General features: G+C 35.7%; 1 pseudogene; it reads right to left on the minus strand.

Moving 5' to 3' along the window:
* LOC110092752 overlaps nucleotides 1-6,611 on the minus strand; it is a 27,522-nt pseudogene that overhangs the window by 2,490 nt on the left and 18,421 nt on the right.

Raw genomic sequence — 6,611 nt, forward strand, 5'->3', positions numbered from 1 at the left:
CGGCTGATGTGATCGTATCAATCAGCCTTAATTACTTTCCTTAATTGCCAGATTAATTTAGGCAAAATTGTGCTGTATCGTCCAGGCTGATATAGATATCATCCAGGCCAATAATTTAAAATAAGGAAAACCTAAGTTGATTATGGTGGCTGATTCTTTCTAATTTGAGCCTATTGTCCTGGCAAATACAAGGATCGTCCAGTACGATTTGCTTAATGACGGGTGCTTAACCAGGTTGCCCTAATTAGGGTTTATATTTTTTGTTGAATCATCCTGGCCGATATGAACATCGTCCAAGCCGATGTACTCAAAAATAGAAAAACTCAGGAAACCCCTCAAGTGTGTGTGTGCAAGGTTACTTAGCATCAGGAACCATTTTTATAATTGACTCAAGAAAGGAAAAAATACAGACTTAACTCAACCTAAATCTACTCTATCTTGAGCTGGCTTGAACTGCATTCAATTTTATGGTCCTAAAAAGTTAGTAAGAAAAGCAATCATAGGAAATCATGAATATTTACTATCATCAAAAGTCTAATCCATAAACTCAGATTTGTAATAATCTCCCCTTTTTGATGATGGCAAACATACCCAGAAAATTTCAAACAGTTTAGTAAAAATAAATAGTTCACTAAGTTCTAGAATTCAAAGTACAAGAAACATCATACTACTCCCCCTTTTGACATCAAAAAAAGTAGGGAAACATAAATAAAAAATAACAGAAACTAAAACAAAAGATAAAAAAAATTAAACTGCAAAAAATGGAAAATAAACTAGAAGAGAAAAAAACTAGAAAAACATGAAGAAAATAAAAAAAATGAGGGCCCCTGATCATCAGACGGAGGTGGTGGTAGTGGCTGTTGAAGGCAACTGGAGAGTGTAGTAAACTGTGCCCCAAACCAGGCGATGTCCTGGTCTTGCTGCTGCTGCTGGTGTGTAACATAGGCATCGAAACGGGTCTCAAGCTGATCAAATCTCTCCACTAACTAATCCAGCTGAGAGTGCTGGCATAGAGGAACAAGTTTAGGAATAGGAGCGGGAGCGGGAGCCTCCTCCTCCTCTGAATTTAAAGGAATGACCGGATCATCCAGGCTGATCACTGGATCGTCCAGGATGATCTGATGTAATTATTGTGAACAGGCCAATTGGTCAAAAAGGCGATACAACTGGCCAGGACGATCAGACATCGTCTAGGACGATTAGACACAGACGATCATCCCAAGGAGTCAGGCCGGATGATCGTTAAAAAATTAGATCGTCCAGGCCGATTAGGTGAATCGTCCAGGACGATGCATAATAATGGATCATACTGGATGAATTTGAGATGTTTTAAATCAGCACCACGTGCATCATCCAAGACGAACAATGGATATTCCAGGACGATTGTCCAAAAATGGATCGTCCTGGACAATTTTAAAGATTTTAAATGTACTGACTCTTGTGTCTAGGACGAACAGGTGTATCATACAGGACGATAACTAATAAATGCATTGTCCAGGACAAAAAAATATATGTGCCAGGACGATCAAGATGATTGTAGCAGAGATCGATCATATCATACAGGACGAAAAAGGATCATCCATGACGATGAGAACAGAAAAGTCAAAATATTTAGTAGATGGAGTTCTTGAAGAATGAAAAATTGATCATCCAAGATGATATAAAAATTGGCTGGGACGATGTGACAAAAAATTTAAAATCAAAGGAGGGATGGAGATGACAAAAAAACAAAAACCATATATTTTTTTAATCAAGGAATGAACATGATATATTCTCCATGTGATTGATTTTAAAAATTTGTAAGTTAATGAGTTAAAAAACTTCAAAAATCCAAAAAATGGTAAAAATATTAAGTGATACATGAATTCTTCTAAGTTTTAAGAGTTGGAGTAAAGGAAGATAGCTTGCTTTTTGATGGGCTCATTTTATGCCTCTTGTCCGTTGAATGGTGTACTTTGCGCATCTTTTGTTTGTATATATTTTTTCCAATTTGGCGTTATTGCGCATCTTTTGTTTTTGGCATCATTGGCCACCTTTTTTTTCATTATTTTTGCAACTTAGATTCTTTTCCAAAAAACTCTTAAATATTCTTAGTTGTAAGTATATCTTTTAGATTTTAGAGAAGAAAAAAAACTCACTCTCTAATATAGAGAAGAATAATCCATAAAATAGAATAAAAAATTATGTGAGAGACGCATTGACACGATAATGAGAAATCTTGAAGTAACATAGAAACTTTGATTATTACAACATAAGCTAGATTACTGTACAAAGGTAGAAAAGATCTCAATTGCAAAATCTAGTTGTTAATTTGAGATAGGCTTTTAGTTAGAAAAGAAATTTTTACCATCAAAATAGGTTAGAGAAAGAGACATAATCAACGATATTTTTTACCCTTTAGTAGATTAAGAGATGTAAAACATTGACTACAAATTTTCATTAAAAAAAAAGCCTAAGATATCAATTCAGCGATGATTTGAAAAAGAAAAAAAACAAAGCAAGACATGAAAATTGAAGTACCAAAAGCAAAATAAAAACCAACTAACTAAAAAAATTCAACAAAGAGATCAATAGAAATAAAGTTCATGCATTAATGTCAATCACACCAAATCTGATCCTTAAATTACTGAAAGTGTCGAAGGCCAGTGGTTTAATAAATATGTCATCCAGTTCATTCTCAGTCGCCACATGATGTAACTCAATGTCTCCCTTAGTCATATGATCTCTAATAAAGTGATACCTAATGTCAATGTGCTTAGTCCTTAAATGTTGGATAGGATTCTTAAAAATACAGATGGCACTAATGTTGTCACAAATAACAGAGATGGTGCCTACAGGTAATCCTAAATCTAGTACTTGCTATTTTAACCAAAAGACTTGGGCCACAACTTCCTAAAGCAATGTACTCAGATTCAGCAGTGGAAATAGCAACAGAGTTTTGCTTTCTACTAGACCAGGAAACTAAAGATTATCCTATGAATTAACAAGTTCTAGAAGTGCTTTTTCTATCCACTTTACTTCCTATAAAATCAGAATCAGAATATCCCATAATCTCAAAAGAAGTAGATAGCCTAGGGTACCAGATTCCTAAGTTTTGGGTCCCTAAAAGGTATCTAAGAATTCTCTTAACTGCAGTCAGGTGGGATTCCTTAAGGTCAAATTGAAATCTAGCACAAAGATAAACACTAAACATTATATCTGGTCAGCTAGCAGTCAGGTAAAGTAAAGATCCAATCATCCCATTGTACCTTTTTTGATCAACTGATTTTCCATTTGGGTCCTTGTCTAATTGAATTCCTGAGGTATGAGAGTATTAATTGGCTTGGCTTTGTCCATTTCATATTTCTTCAAGATGTCCTTTATGTACTTTGTTTGGCTCAAAAAAGTTTCATCATCTAATTATCTAATGGTAAACCCCAAAAAATAGGACAATTCTCCCATCATACTCATCTCAAACTCCTTACCCATTATTTTAGAAAAATCATCACATAGCCTTTTATCAGAAGATCCAAAAATTATATCATCAACATAGATCTAGATAATGAGTTAATCATCTCATACTTTCCTCAAGAAAAGGGTGGTGTCTACACTCCCCTTAACAAACTTCCTTTCTAGTAAGAATGTGCTAAGCCTCTCATACCAAGCTCTGGGTGTCTGCTTTAATCCATATAAGGCCTTTTTTAATTTAAAAATATGATTTAGAAATTGGAAACTCTCAAAACCTGGGGGTTGTTCTCCAAACACATCATCTTTTATTTCCCCATTTAAAAAGGCACTCTTAATGTCCATTTGGAAAAGCTTAAATCCCTTATAACAGGGAAAGGATAATAGCACTCTAATGGCTTCCAATCTAGCTACAGGGGCAAAAGTGTCCTCAAAATCTATCCTTTCTATTTGGTTATACCCCTTATCCACTAATCTTGCCTTATTCCTAACCACCACTCCAAAATATTTCACCTTAATCTTAAAGACCCACTTGGTTCCTACTATTTTTTGTCCCTTATGTCTTTCTACAAGTTCCCAAACATCATTTCTAACAAATTGGTTCAACTCCTCCTGCATGACTAAGATCCAAAACTCATCTGTAAGGGATTGGTTTATGTTAGTGGGTTCAATCATTGAGATAAAGGCAGAGTGGTTCACTTTCTTCCTAAGTCCATGTCTAGTCCTAACTCCATCCGAAGGGTCTCCTAAAATCAGATCTTTAGGGTGACTCGAAGAGTACCTCCAATCTCTAGGCAAAGTGTGTGAAGGTTCAACCCTTTCCTCCATATCTATATTTTCTACTCCTTGGGTAACCTCTCCTACTCCTTTAATGTTCTGGTGCTCTACCCCCTTCTCCAAGTTTTCTAATCCAGTAGCAATCTCTCCATCATCATCATCCTCAACTCTAGGCTTTCTAGGATCAGACTCATCAAACACTACATGTGTAGTCTCTTCCAACACCAAAGTCCTCTTATTAAACACCCTAAAAGACTTCCCAACACTAGAATATCCTAAGAACACTCCTTCATCAGATTTTGGGTCAAATTTTTCTAAGTGAGACTTCCCATTATTGTGAATGAAAACCTTACAACCAGAGATATGAAGGTGGGAAAGATTGGGTGTCCTACCCTTAAGGATCTCATAGGGTGTCTTATTTAATTTGGCTCTAACATTCACCCTATTCAACACATAACAAGCTGTGTTAACAGCTTCAGTCCAAAGTATTTTGGAAGTGAATACTCAGCAAGCATGGCTCTCGCAGCTTCCACTAAGGTTTGGTTCTTCCTTTCAGCTACCCCGTTCTACTGAGGGTCCTTGGAGCTGAGAAGTTCTGGCTAATCCCCTTGCCCACACAAAAATCTCTAAATCTCTCATTTTCAAACTTTCCCCCATGGTCACTATGGATGGTCAAAATCTCACAACCTAGCTTTTTCAAAATCCATGTGAAGAAGACTTTAAACTCATCAAATGACTCATTTTTGTGTGAAAAAATTCTAATCCAAGTAAATCTCGAGTAGTCATCGATAATCACAAAACCATAGACTTTCTCACCCAAACTGGAAGTGCTAATGGGTCCAAACAAATCCATGTAAAGGACTTCTAAAGGTCTAGAGGTGTGAATGCCCTTAATGGAATGAAAAGTGGAGTGGATTTGCTTTCATAATTGGCAGGCATCACAAATGTTGTCTTTTGAAAACTTAAGCTTATGGACACTTCTAACTAGGTCTTTTTGGGTCACTTTCCTAAGGGTTTTCATACTAGCATGACATATCTCCTGTACCATAACCCTGAATCATCAATAGTAGTTTTTAAGCAAAATGAAGCAGCACATTCAATATTATTTAAATCAAGCATGTAAACATTGTTGATCCACTTTTCCTGCAAAATAGTATTATTATTTAAGCTCATAATGCATGAATTTGCCAAAAATTTTATGATGAAGCTTTTGTCACAAAGCTAACTGATGCTAAGCAAGTTGTGTTTCAGTCCATCTACAAGCAAAATATTTTCAATAAGAACAGTCTTGGAATTACCAATTATACCTGCTCCTACTACTTTCCTGGTGGTGTTATCTCCAAGAGTCACTTGCCTCCTGTCCTAGTCTCCAGCACTATGATTTGATTGGCATTGCCAGTCATATGTCGAGAGCTTCCGCTGTCCAGGTACCACATGCTCTCATGAGGCCTTTTATAAGAGCTTGCCTACAAAATTATCAAATGTTAGATTTAGGAATCTAAATATGTTTGGGTTCCATCTTATGGAAAGTAGAATGCAATGCATGCTGTAGATCATGTAACTTGGGTCTCCAGACCCAATATGGGCTATGGTGAATGGTGCAAGTGTGAACTATGTGTTCTAGCATGCCACATGAAAAATATCTAACTCTAGGAAAAGGATGCACTAATCTACTCCTATGATGATACTTTTTATGCGATGCATGAAATGAAGATTTTTTATTTTTAAAGGTTTTTAAATTATTTAATTTTTTATATTCTTTTTCTAACTCAGAATGAGACTGTTTAAAAAAATTATAAGAATCAGATAATTCAGCATGCTTTTTATTTAATGCATCAAACTCATCAAGTAAAGCCATGTGATTTGAATCAATTGTTGAATAATCTTTAAGAAGACTTTCATCCTCTTTTTGTAAATTAAAAAATTCCAATTTCAGGCTAGCATAAGTTTTCTTAAGTTTCCTATATTGTGCATGTATTTTTTTAGAAACTTCAAGGAGTTGCTCATAGGTTAGTTCACATACCGCTTCTTGGTCTCTTTGACCAAGATTAATGTCCGCCATTAAGAACAAGTTTGTTGTCTCCTCCTCAGGTTCAGTTTCAGAGGAATCTGAAGCAGAATCTATCCAGAATGCCTTTTGGAATTTCTTTTTACTCTTGTCCTTTTTGAGGTTTGTTTTCTCTTCACCCTTCTCTTTGGGTGTGCCTTAAGTGTAGGACAATCAGCTTTAACGTATCCAGGCTAGCTGCATTCAAAGTAATTTATTTCATTAGAATTCTTAAAATTTTTTCTACCCTTACCTTTATTCCACTTTTGATGATTCTTGTACTTCTTCCTTAGAAAGCTCTTAAATTGCCTTGTGATTAAAGCAACATCATCGCTTTCAGACC

Source organism: Dendrobium catenatum, unplaced genomic scaffold (assembly GCF_001605985.2).
Source record: "Dendrobium catenatum unplaced genomic scaffold, ASM160598v2 fragScaff_scaffold_1436, whole genome shotgun sequence".
In the NCBI taxonomy this organism is placed as follows: Eukaryota; Viridiplantae; Streptophyta; class Magnoliopsida; order Asparagales; family Orchidaceae; genus Dendrobium; species Dendrobium catenatum.